We start from the raw sequence: 13,910 nt of genomic DNA on the forward strand, positions 1-13,910 counted from the left end.
TGTGCTTTTTTTCCTTTTGTTTATTCATTGCTTGGAGATTAGGACGGTGATTAATAAAGAAATAGTCCCAGTTTGCTGAATGAGATCTCAGTCTGTCACATATCCACAGCCACAGGGTGACAGGGAACCTGTGCGGGTCTGTGTGGGTGTGTGTCCAGGCTCTGTGTGTTTATGGGTGTGTAGGATCCTCACAGGGAAGTGGCTGGAGGTGGAGAGCCCGGAGGGGTGGGGAGAAAAGTAACTGCCTTATAAATCAGGACTGGGAGGGTGCAGAGTGCCTCAGTCCTGCACAGAATGAGCAGCTGAGTCAGGGACATCTGCACCTGAGCACAGGAGCACAGAACCTATCAGGTGAGGCTGGCACTTACAGCGCTGGGCTGCCAGGTCCAACTGGGCTTATCTTCTGCTCAGGAATGCTTACTTCCTTCTCCCTCTCTCTTTCATTCACTCTCATTTCTCTCCTCCCTCTGCCTCTCTGAGTTATCTCTTTCCTGTGTAAGGTATGCCATGTGTAAACATAATCTGCAAGCTTCAGTATTTCATTGGCAGCCACCTTGCTGAGGATGGGGATGTGAACCAAGCCCCCTGCCCATCTCCTCCCCCCCCCCCCCACATGCTCACCAAGGTGCCTAGGGGGCCAGAAAGTGATGAATTATTCTAGCTGTCTACACCAGACTCTTGTGCCCTCTCTTTCAGTTACAGACACAATGCCAAGGGCCACGAGGATCCCCGGAGCAGAACACGCTACAGCATGCTTCTGGGAGAAAGCACATCATTTTTCGAGCTAACTCTCCTCTAATTGCCGAATAATAATATGAAGAATATAGTAATTAGTCTTCAATAATTACATTGTTCTTTCTTGCCTCTCCGTTGTGAAACCTTTCGTGCTTCAGGCACCAGAAACACGCTGTCAGTATCCATCCATCTCAGAGGTGGCTGCATGAATGTTTCTGAAGCGCTAAGAAGGTAATTCTGTAGCTGGGTGTGTGCGGGAAAGTGTGTGCAAGGACACAGGAAAGCACTATTTATGCATATACGTGACCGTCTCTGAGAAAAGGTGACTAAAGGTGCCAGAAATGAAAATGAGATTTTAATGAATTCTGTTAGAGCAACTACAACAGTCCAAATTCCCACTTTGTAGATGAGAAATGTAAACAAAAATTGCACACTGCTTATGGACCCATGACATGAAAAATTGGCCATCCTCGGAATTTTGGATCTGTGACTTTAATCACCTTTTTGCAGGGACGGTCACGTTTGTGCAGGATGCTGGATGAACTGTGCAGGTCTTTATCTGCCGTCATCTACTATGTTACTGTTCCATATGACAGCACTGACCTGCAAGGGGGCGCACACCTGGGCAGAGCATGGGAGGGGTGTGGGCGCGTCTCCAACATTAGCAGACACGCTTATAGAATACTAGAAGTGACTCGCTTTGCATGACGCACGTTCGAATGTCCATTCACACCTGCCGTTGACCTGGTGTAAATAGCCATGCCCAGATTTAGCTGTGCCGATGCGGATTTACACTACTATTGTACGCTGGCATCTTGGCGCACAGCTGCCATTATAACTGGTACTCAGTGCGCAGCAGCACCACATCTAACTGAAAGCGATAAGGAGCCCTTTTACTAAAGGGTTGGCGCTCAGCAACAGGCTTGCCAAGCGTCAATCTGGAACTAGTGCCGGGCTACCCAGTGCACGCCATTTCCAGAGCTACAAAAAAGTTTCTATTTTTGTACCGCTGGTGCTTAACCGGCGGTAATCAGGCAGCGCAACGTGCTGCTCGGTTACCGCTGGGTTAGAGCGGGAGCTCTTACCACCACCTCAATGGGTGGCGGTACGTGCTCCCCATCAAAATGGCCACACGGCAAGTGGTTCCCTTACCTATTAGACATTGCTTGTCTTCAGAGAAAGATAGCCTTTGACCCGCTGCGGTAAAAGGGGGCCTCAGTATATATATCAAAAACATTCACTGATGCTAACACAGGGCCTCAAAGTTCAAGAATTGCCCCATAAACCTTAAAATTTGACTGGATGAAAGGCAGAAGCTGGCTACAGTCAGTGAATTAGTCTCAGGTATTCAGTGTCGGCCCCTCTCTGGATACCTGATACCAAACATCCAGGACTGGGATGTCTGCTGGGATTTAACTGGGTACCGCTGATGCTCAGTGGCAGGCTCTGAATAGATACCCAGTTAACTTAGGCCAGCTCCTTTCTATCCTAGATTAACCAGGTACCACACTGAAAATCCAGGTTGGACACAGCGGATGTTATCCAGGTAAGAGCTGCTCCTCTCCTGGTAACTCCCTAATCCCTAATCGATTAAGTATTATTATTTGTTACATTTGTATCCCACATTTCCCCACCTTTTGCAGGCTCAATGTGGCTTACGTATAACCGTTAACGGCATTAGCCGGTTACGGTTTGAACAAATACGTAGTATGAATGAATACAAAGTGATATTGTGGTATAATGAGGTATATGTATGGCAGGAAACAGTTGGGTGGAACTTAGAGAGGGAAAGGGGAAAGAAGAGCCAGGTTATGTCCGTTCCAGTCTTTGGTTATGTTGTGTCGCAAGTGACCGGTATTTTTATGTTGGGTCAGTGGGGTATGCTCTTCTGAACAGGTCTGTCTTTAGTGCTTTCCGAAAATGTAGGTGGTCGAGCGTGGTTTTTACTGCTTTAGGCAATGAGTTCCATAGTTGTGTGCTTAGGTAGAAAAAGCTGGTTGCATAGGTGGATTTGTATTTGAGTGTTTTGCTGCTTGGGTAGTGGAGGTTTAGATATGATCGTGCAGATTTTGTGGTGTTTCTGGTTGGCAGGTCAGTGAGGTCTGTCATGTGTCCTGGTGCCTCGCTGTAAATAATTTTATGAACAGTCATGCAGATTTTGAAGGTGATGTGTTCTTTGATTGGTAGCCAGTGCAGTTTTTAACGTGTTTTTCCAAATATAAGCCTGGCTGCTATATTTTGGGCGGTCTGAAGTTTCTTTATGATTTGATCCTTGCATCCCGCAAAGATTCCATTACAGTAATCTGTGTGGCTTAATACCATGGACTGAACCAGGTTACGAAATATTTCCCTCTGAAAGAATGGTTTTACGCGTTTGGGTTTCCACATTGAGAAAAACATTTTCTTTATGGTGGCTTTCGCTTGGGTCTCTAGTGATAGGTTACGGTCAATTGTTACTCTGAGAATTTTCAGGCTGTCTGAGACAGGGAGGGTGTATCCTGGGGTGTTAATATTTGTGGGTTTGTATGTATTGTATTGGGATGAGATGATGAGACAGTGTGTTTTTTCTGTATTGAGTTTTAGTTGGAATGCATTTGCCCATGAGTTCATGATGTTTAAGCTTAGTTTGATTTCATTGGTGATTTCCGCCAGATCATGTTTGTATGGGATGTATAATGTAACGTCATCAGCGTAGATAAATGGGTTGAGGCCTTGGGTGGATATGGTTTTGGCTAGTGGCGTCATCATGAGGTTGAAGAGGATCGGTGATAGTGGTGAACATATGTATGGTATTATCACATCATACCTTATACTATGAGTTTATCTTGTTGGGCACACTGCATGGGCCATGCAGATCATTATCTACCATCATCTACTATGTTACTATATTACACAGTACCATAGGAGATGTCGGCAGAGAAGGTCCCTTTGCCCATCCAGTCTGCCCAGTTGGTGCTACTGTGTCATCTCTTGTTTACTCTCGCCCTCTCACCCTCAGCACCATGCCCTGTATCTGTTCACAGCCTGCTTTCCACTATCACTACTGAGGGGTTCCAGGCATTGCTGGCCATGGACAGGTTTCACAATCACTGAACCAGACAGCGATTCAACCAGTTATGAAAAAGAGTGGGCTGGATTTTTGTAGCCTATCATTATGTTGCCTGGTGTCTCAGCTACCTTTTGTACACAAACTTATTGAGAGATTTATCTACAAGTGGATGTTCAAATGCTTGGAGGTAGCCGGGGGTCTCACCTTGAGGCAGTCTGGTTTCCAGAAAGGCCAGGGACTGGTTTCTCACTGCTTAGGTGGGAAGTTATTAATGAGGGCTACCATTAAGGCAGGTTATTTTATCACAAGTCATCAGCATAACCTGGGTTAACTAAAATAACACGTTGTAATGGTAGTCCACTTTGTTAACTTCCCCCCTTAGCTTGAAGAGATAATCCTATTGAATTTGAGTTCGGCATTCGATGTAGTTAATCATTGAGTGGAGGAGTAGCCTAGTGGTTAGTGCAGTGGACTTTGATCCTGGGGAACTGAGTTGGATTCCCACTGCAGCTCCTTGTGACTCTGGGCAAGTCACTTAACCCTCCATTGCCCCTGGTACAAAATAAATACCTGAATATATGTAAACCGCTTTGAATGTAGTTGCAAAAACCTCAGAAAGGCGGTATATCAAGTCCCATTTCCCTTTCCCTTACTATTGCAAAAATGAACAGTATTGGGTTTGGTGGGAAAGGTGTTTTCTTGGTTGTCTTGGTTATATCAGGCAACAATCAGAGGTGGTCCTTGTGTATCCCTGTGGTTTACTGCAGGGATCAGTATTATCTCCAGCTTTTTAATCTTTATACGAGTCCAGTGGTTCAAGTAATAGAGAATCTGCAATGCCATGTCATATATTTGTTGATGTCAACAAAAGAACATATATACATGTAGGTTCCAGCCATGGGTGCGACCCCCCCCCCCCCTTGTAAAAGGACGCACATCACAAACAAGATACAAACATTTTCACTGGTCGCTATTTTACAAGAGATCACTTATGCATGCAAGTGCCCATTTAAGCATGTAAATAACATCACTTATACAGGTTCTTGCCACCTATTACTAGGTGGGTCCTTATAAAAACGATCCCTTCTGTATTTTAAGATAAAACCACAAACACCGGGATGCTCAGAGTAACCCGTACCCAGTGGTGTGCTGGAGCAGGGTCTCAAGAGCCGTTTGTTAAGTTTTTAAGAATTTTGGGAGCCGGTTCTCCATGGCTACTTTAACAAATGGATCCCAAAATGTGGGCTTGGGCCCCTCCTGAATTATCTTTTACTTTGCTGGTGAGAGAGAGCCCCCTGTTAACAATTTACCAGCACACCCCTGCCCATACCCCACCCCTGATCTCTGTTCTCATTATGAGTGATCTCACAAGAGAGGTTCCATTACATCATGCGCGTTGCAGATTACAAAATGTTTCCTAGAGAACCTAGACTAGCTGTTCTGCTATCTTATCCTATCCACTTGTAGCTTCCAGCAGACTTTGTACGTGTGTGGTACACTGACTGGAATTTCCAGCTTTCCCTAATTCTCTGTAGGCTGTAAGACTATTTGGTAATCCATGAGAAGAATTTTCCATGAATTGTACTGCTGGGAACAATGTCTTCAAATGAATTAGTTTTGCTAATACCATGAAAGTAATGAATCTCCTTTCTAAGCCAAGGTATGTAGAGTCTGATCTCAGTTTCTCAAATGTACTGCTATTGCTCGCCATAGTAATTGCATTGTGTCAAAGAGAGCTTCCCTCTGGAATTCAAAAGATGTAAACATGTATAGGCATTTATCCAGGTGTGCTTGAAAATTACCTTTAATCAGGCCTGTGGCACCCAAAATGATGGGAACTATGTCTGCATCTTTCTGTCACATTATATTGGTCTTAGAAGGCATTTCTTGGTACTTAAGGATCTTTTGTCTTTCCATGCGATTCACAGAGTATTTGTTTGGGACCGACACCTTCATGATCAATGCTATTCTGGTGTTTTTCTGTTTCACCACTATGTCCGGTTTCATTGCATCCAGCTTTTTATCCGTCGGAATGGAGATGTCCCAGGTGATCAAAGCCTCTTCATTCTCCTTAACTCTCAGGGTTGTAATCCCAGTGCATTTCCAGTACAGCAGTGATGTTGACAGTCTCCAGTGGATGAGGCTTGCCAAATTATTGTGCCTTTCTGTATAGGAAGTTTTTGCCAATGAGATCATATAGGTGCTTTCATTACACATTCCTGACTACCTGTGCAGTTACATACAACAGCTTCCCTGGATAAATTATTTCTTTGGTTTAATCAAGGGTCTCATAGCTTGTAGAGTCGGGATTTCTCTAGGACCGATATAGTTGCTAGAATATTGATTCGCAGCTCCTCCTAACCACATTCCACCAAGTAGACCAACACCATCAAGATAATCTGATCTTTCATAATTCCATGAGATTGCCATCATAATGATAGTGAAACTATATCCCTTCCAAAGGGACAGGACCACAGATCAGGGAAGATGTTTTCTATGACTTCATCCCAACACTCAACACCCAGGAGGGACAGTGTACTGTGAACAGGAAGCTTGCAATGTCTGCATGAATACTGAGGGTATTCACACTGTACCCCTAGATCCCTGTATATAATATGTAAACCACTTTGATTGTAGCCACATAAAGATGGTAAATCAAGTCCCATCCCCTTTCCCTTTCTCTGAGAGCAAGAGGCTGCCCAGTGCCTCCATTCCTGACAGGATGGGAGCTGATTCTAGTCTAGGTTCAGCATATCTATGACATAAAGCTGTCCATTTGCAGGCCACATGACTTTGATTACTTCAAACCAAACTTTGTGTTTGAAGAGGAATAAAGCAAAGTCACTTGTATATATGCTCAACCAATAGTCACTAGTAGAGGTGACAACTGCCTCCATGTCATCAAAACGGGTTGCTCCAGCCTAGTTTTGCGCATTGCCCAAAGGTGGGCATATACTGTATATTCAAGTGACTTTGGTTTAGGGAACTCATGTGAACAATCAGAACTACAAACCCCCCCACCTGTTACATATGTGGAGGAAACAGCGAGCCCTCCAAAACCCACCAGAAACCCTCTGTACCCACATATAGGTGCCCCCTTCATCCATAAGGGCTATGGTAGTGGTGTACAGTTGGGGGTGGTGGGTTTTTTGGGGGGGGGGTTGGGGGCTCAGCACACAAGGTAAGAGAGCTATGTACCTTGGAGCATTTTATGAAGTCCACTGCAGTGCCCCCTAGGGTGCCTGATTGCTGTCCTGGCATGTCAGGGGGACCAATGCACTACAAATGCTGGCTCCTCCCACGTCCAAATGGCTTGAATTTGAACGTTTTTGACTTGGACATCTTTGGTTTCGAAAATCGCCGAAAGTCAAAGATGTCCACATCTAAGGATGTCCAAATCTAAGGACATCCTTGGTATTTTCAAAACAAAATTTGGACGTCCATCTTTTATTGAAAATGACCTTCTTCCCGCCTCCGAATTTGGATGTCTTTGTAAAACGTCCAAATTCCGACTTAGATGTTTCTTTCGAAAATACCCCTCCAAGTGTCCTTAAACAGGGATGAAAACATATGACCCATCCCGGCTTCTTTCTGGATCATTCTGGCACCTGTTGTGCTGATTGCAAATGGAAGCACCAAGACTACAAATCCAATAATGCAATGGAAAGGAGATTCAAAAGCCAAGACTGACCTCAAATCTTTCTCTAGGGAAATCGAGCACTAGGCAGCCCTGGACTGCCATGCCAAATGCATGGATCTGCTCTCACTCCCCTTTCCCCACTATCTGCTCCCATCATGTGGTCTTACCACATGAACCTTATCCTACCATAACATCACTTTGTATTTGTTTACCCCGGAGTCTGCAAACACCTCTCCGGTACTATGTAAGCCACATTGAGCCTACAAATGTAGCAAATAAATAAATAAAATCCAGAGCTCCAGTAGCAGAGACTGGTACACCCTAAGATGTTCTGCAGGTAATGCCCAACCCTGTCCTGGAGACACCTAACCGGTCTGGTTGTCAGGATATCTGACATTGATATGTAAGCATTGGAAATCCAGTGTAGACAGATTGATTTGATGCATATTCATGGAGGCCATTAAGTGTGTCTTAAGGACTGGGTTGGGAATGGGAACCTGTGCCACCTGAAACCAGTGTCATCATAGCAGCCATAGCACACAATCCTGGACTGGGCAGGCTCCTCTCTCTTTCTCCTGCTGGTGGTAGAAACCTGGCCATTTCCCCACTGTTTCTCTGCCTAAAATTCCAATGAATTTACCAAGAGGCTATTTCTCAACTTTCTTGCTGCCTCTGTAGGTCTTAGTTCACTTTTTAGCCTCATATTTGAACTCTTTCTGTGTGGGGTACTGACTGGTCAGATTTGTAAAGGCAGTGGAAACTTTAAAATCCTAATATATCCCAAAAATGAAAACTGAATTGGTTCAGGCTTTTGATTTAATTTCTCCTTTTCCCAAATCCAAGCAAGTTACATTTGAGGTACACTAGCTATTGTGCTGCCCAGAGAGCTTACAATCTAAGCACCAGCTTTTGGGAACAGAGGGTAAAGTGATTTCCCAAGGGAGAAGCAGGAGCTAGACTCTGGTGTACCTGGTTTCTACTAGGCCACTCCTCCACTCTTTTCTCTACTTAGCACTGAAGGAGGGATGCGATACCCTGAGCAATAGTGTCAAGGTGAAGGCTGTGCCATGACAGTGTGTCCAAACAATGACACAAGGATCTTGCTGATCACAGAATAACATGACTCGGGCCCAGAGACAAGAGACGCAGGCTGGAGTGGAGGGAAAAAAAACCAGAGGGAGGTCATAGTAACATACATAGTAGATGACAGCAGATAAAGACCTGTATGGTGTTTCCAGTCTGCCCAACAAGATAAACTAAGTGTATAAGGTATGATGTGATACAAAATACTTGGTCTTGATTTTTCCTTGTCATTTTCAGGGCACAAACAAACCATAGAAATCTGCCTGGCACTTGCCTTATTCTCCAATTACTGAAGCCCACTCCAGCCCACCCAAATCTCTGTCTGTGCCCCATGATTGGGGCACAGACCGTATAAGTCTGTCCGACACTGACTTTGTTTTCCAATTAGTGGTGTTGCCATCTAATCACCGCTAAGCTTGTTTGGTTCCATTATTTTCCATACAGGATTCCTTTGTGTTTATCCCACGCATTTTTGAATTCTGTTACTGTTTTCATCTCCACCACCTCCCACAGGAGGGCATTCCTGGTATCTACCACCCTCACTGTGAAGTACTTCCTGAGTCGACACCCCTGCAATCTAAATTCATGTCCTCTGGTTCTACCACCTTCCCATCTCTGGAAAAGGTTTGTTTGTAGATTAATACCTTTCAAATATTTGAACATCTGTATCATATCACCCCTGTTTCGCCTTTTCTTCAGGGTATACATGTTCAGGTCCTCAGGTCTCTCCTCATACGTCTCGTGATGCAAACCCCATACCATTTTCATGGCTTCGCGCCTTCTGTCTCGCTGCACCCTATGCCTGGAATAAACTTCCTGAGCCCCTACGTCTTGCCCCATCCTTGGCCACCTTTAAATCTAGACTGAAAGCCCACCTCTTTAACACTGCTTTTGACTTGTAACCACTTGCCTCCACCTACCCTCCTCTCTTCCTTCCCGTTCACATTAATTAATTTGATTTGCTTACTTTATTTTTTTTTGTCTATTAGATTGTAAGCTCTTTGAGCAGGGACTGTCTTTCTTCTATGTTTGTGCAGCGCTGCGTATGCCTTGTAGCGCTATAGAAATGCTAAATAGAAGTAGTAGTAGCTTTTCTCTGAACTGCTTCAAGACTTTTTACGTCTTTAGCAAAATACTGCCCCCAAAACTGAAAACAATACTCCAAGTGGGGTCTCACTAATGAGTTGCACAGGGGCATCAACACCTCATTTCTTCTGCTGGTTATACACCTCTCTATGCAGCCTAGCATTCTTCTGGCTGTGGCCACCATGTTGTCTCATTGTTTCATCACCATGAGATCCACAGACACCATCACCCCAATGTCCCTCTCCTGAGCAGTGCTTATCAATCTTGCTCCTCCTGTCTGGTACATCTCCTTTGGATTTCTGCATCCCAAGTGCACCACTCTGCACTTCTTTGCATTAACTTTTAACTGCCAGAGCTTTGACCATTCTTCTAATTTTTGGAGATCTCTTCTCATGGTTTCTACTCTCTCCAGGGAATCTATTCTATTGGCTATCTTTGTGTCAGCCTAATGGTTAGTGCAACAGGCTTTGATCCTGGTGACCTGGGTTTGATTCCCACTGCATCTCCTTGTGACCTTGGGCAAGTCACTTAACCCTCCTTCACCCCAGGTACAAAAACTAAGATTGTGAGCCCTCTAGGGACAGAGAAAGTACCTGCATATAATGTGTACAGCGCTGCCTACATCTAGTGGCACTGTATAAGTGATTAGTAGTAGTAGTAACCCTTCAGCAATGTCTCTCACAACTATATTAAACACAATCAGCCCCAGTACTAATCCCTGAGACACTCCACTACTCACCTTCCTTTCCTCCAAGTGGATTCCATTTACCACCATCTTCTGTTGCCTGTTGGTCAATCAACTTCCAAACCAGTTCGCCACTTGTGTCCTAAGTTCAGCCCTCTCAGCTTAGTCAGGAGTCTTCTGTGAGGAACCAAATCAAAGGCTTTGCTGAAATCCAAGTGGTCGAGGAAGCAAAGTTCACATACATAGGAAATTAGACACTTCTTCTTTCCTTCTCAGATTTTGGGTGACTTTGGTAGGCTTTCCTTCTGTAATTCTACACACCTAGAAAATTTATGTGGGATCTGAAACCTCACTTCACACCTTCTCACGGTTGTAAATTTCTCAATCACAGGGAATTCCTGTTTGGCAATGTCCCCAAAAATACATCATACTTCCCTTAACAGAAAATCTTGCTAGAAGTCCTCTCCTCCAGAATCTCCACTGCTCCTCGGCTTGTCAGCAAACATCTCTGGCTGCAAATTCTCTCCCCCTTATCTCTTGTAGCCTGTCTTAAGACTTCAGCATAAACCCATACACTGCCAGTACTGTTCTCTGTCCCTTGTCCCCCTCCATTGTTTCAACCAGTCTTAGGCTCTGCACAGTCCTCTCCCTCCGCTATTGTACCTTCCTTTAGTTTCGGTCCAGGCCTTGGTCAGCAACCAGGTCACCAGTGACTCAGGAGCCTGTAGTCACTTTTCCAGTTGGCAAGAAGGATGCAGAAGGCAGTAACAGCTGTCTCCCTCTCTCTCTCTTTCTTGATGTATCCCTCTTTTTCCTGTAATATGAGACCAATTTGGCACTTCAGAGCCCAAACTACTATTGCTTCTTATTCCTATGGTGCTACTAGGTGTATGCAGCCAAACCCTCTACAAGGCTTGAGACTCCGGTGTGCTAAGCTCTCGGCCTGCTTCTGGATGGCAGGAAAGAGGCAAGAGACAATTCTCCCTCCAATTTCTTTCCATTTATGAACTCTATTACCCCATATAAGGAGCCATCTAGAAAATTCCAGTCAAGCTACTCTTTTAAGCAAGTGCTGGAGCATTACTAAGGAATATCGTCATGACAGGTACCCCTCAACATTTAAGGCATCTCATGACTGAGGGTTACAACTAGCATCTGACTGAGGGTCCACAACTCACAAGATGAGAGTTCAGCCTGTGTGGCTGATCTAACACCTCCCTTGTCCATATGCTATAATTTGTACAACATGTTTGGTGGGTGGGGCTGGGAATGGAGCCAGTCTATTGGTAACCAGGTTTATGGTCATTATCTGGAGATAAAGAAGGGAGAGCTGCTGTTCACCATCTGCTCAGCAGCAGTTGCAAATGTCAAAAATTTGTATCAGGCGTGGATGCTGTTCAAACATACCATCCTGGAAGCCCAGGCCAAATATATTCCGTGTATTAAAAAAGGAGGAAGGAAGACCAAACGACAGCCAGCATGGTTAAAAGTGAGTTGAAGGAAGGTATTACAGCTAAAAGAAAATCTTTCAGAAAATGGAAGAAGGATCCAACAGAAAATAATAACAAACGGCATAAGGAATGGCAAGTCAAATGCAAAGCACTGATACAAAAGGCAAAGAGGGACTTTGAAAAAAAGATTGAGTTAGAGACAAAAACACATAGTAAACATTTTTTTTAGGTATATTAAAAGCAAGAACCCAGCAAAAGAATTGGACTGCAAGATGAATGAGGGATAAAAGGGGCACTAAAGGAAGTCAAAGCCATAGTAGATAGATTAAATTAATTCTTTGCTTCGGTCTTCACCGAGGAAGATTTGGGAGGGATGCTGGTGTCAGACATGGTATTCAAAACTGACGAGTCAGAGAAACTGATTGAAATCTCTATAAACCTGGAGGATGTAATGGCACAATTTAACAAGTTGAAGAGTAGAAAATTGCCTGGACCGGATGGTATTCATCCCAGAGTACTGATAAAATTGAAAAATGAACTTGCAGAACTATTGTTAGTAATATGTAATTTATCCTTAAAATCGAGCTTGGTACCGGAAGATTGGAGGGTGGCCAATGTAACGCCGATTTTTAAAAAAGGTTCCAGAGGAAATCCAGGAAATTATAGATCAGTGAGCCTGACGTCGGTGCCGGGCAAAATGGTAGAGACTATTATAAAGGACAAAATTACAGAGCATATTCAAAAGCATGGATTAATGAGACAAAGTCAACATGGAGGGAAATCTTGCCTCACCAATCTATTACATTTCTTTGAAGGGCTGAACAAATGTGTGGATAAAGGTGAACCAGTCGATATTGTGTATCTGGATTTTCAAAAGGCATTTGACAAAGTACCTCATGAAAGACTCCAGAGGAAATTGGAGAGTCATAGGATAGGAAGTAGTGTTCTATTGTGGATTGAAAACTAGTTAAAAGATAGAAAACAGAGAGTAGGATTAAATGGTCAGTATTCTCAATGGAGTTATTCAAAGTTGTTAAATCGCAAGAGGATTGTGAAAAATTACAAGAGGACCTTACGAGACTGGGCATCCAAATGGCAGATGGCGTTTAATGTGAGCAAGTGCAAAGTGATTCATGTGGGAAAGAGGAACCCGAACTATAGCTACATAATTGCAAGGTTCCACATTAGGAGTCACCGACCAGGAAAAGGATCTAGGCATCATCGTTGATGATACATTGAAACCCTTTGCTCAGTGTGCGGTGGTGGCTAAGAAAGCAAATAGAAAGTTAGGTATTATTAGGAAAGAAATAGAAAACAAAAATGAGGATGTTATAATGCCTTTGTATCACTCCATAGTACGACTGAACCTCGAACACTGTGTGCAATTCTGGTCACCACATCTCAAAAAAGATATAGTGGAATCAGAAAAGGTACAGAGAAGAGCAATGAAAATGATAAAGGGGATTGGATGATTTACCTATGAGCTTGGAGAAAAGACGACTGAGGGGAGATATGATAGAGGTCTATAAAATAATGAGTGGAGTGGAATGGCTAGACGTCTAGCCATTCCACTCCACTCATTATTTTATAGACCTCTATCATATCTCCCCTCAGTCGTCTTTTCTCCAAGCTGAAGAGCCCTAGCCACTTCAGCCTTTCCTCATAGGTAAGTCATCCAATCCACTTTATCATTTTCATTGCTGCTGAGTGACCCACTAATCATGGCTTTCAACTCACATCTTAAAGCAGTGTGGTACTAAATCAACGTTTCAGGTCCAATGGCATATCAGGATGCTCTGTCTACCCCACCCCCCATGTTTTTCTCCCTGACTTTTCAGTGTTTGGGGCAATAACTTGATGCTCACCAGTGTCCTTTCCCTGCTCTCCTCTCCTCACCCTTCCCACATGTCAAAGAAACAGAGCTGGCAAAATACTTTTTTCTGTTAAATATTTAGGGTCAAAGATATGGAGCCAGCTCCCTTTCTTTCTGACTTGCATTTGGTTTCTGAGGCTATATGGATATATCAATGTTTCCATTTTATAAATCCTAGTACAGCGGAGTAGGCTGCTGTACTGTTCATCATCATTTATTTATGGGGCTTTATTAACTGCCTTTATGAACAGATTAACCCAAAGCGGTAGCCTCACAGTGGTACACATAACATGGGAATACTGCATGGA

The 13,910-nt window shown here is 43.9% G+C and overlaps 1 long non-coding RNA gene across 1 annotated transcript in view; it reads left to right on the top strand.

The window, feature by feature from the left end:
* Positions 1-284: 284 nt before the first annotated feature.
* Positions 285-13,910, top strand: part of LOC115481274 — a 72,559-nt gene continuing 58,933 nt past the window's right edge. The window contains exon 1 of the long non-coding RNA XR_003943934.1: positions 285-351. This is a non-coding gene — a long non-coding RNA (uncharacterized LOC115481274). The remainder of the gene's footprint in view (positions 352-13,910) is intronic.

Source organism: Microcaecilia unicolor, chromosome 1, assembly GCF_901765095.1.
Source record: "Microcaecilia unicolor chromosome 1, aMicUni1.1, whole genome shotgun sequence".
In the NCBI taxonomy this organism is placed as follows: domain Eukaryota; kingdom Metazoa; phylum Chordata; class Amphibia; order Gymnophiona; family Siphonopidae; genus Microcaecilia; species Microcaecilia unicolor.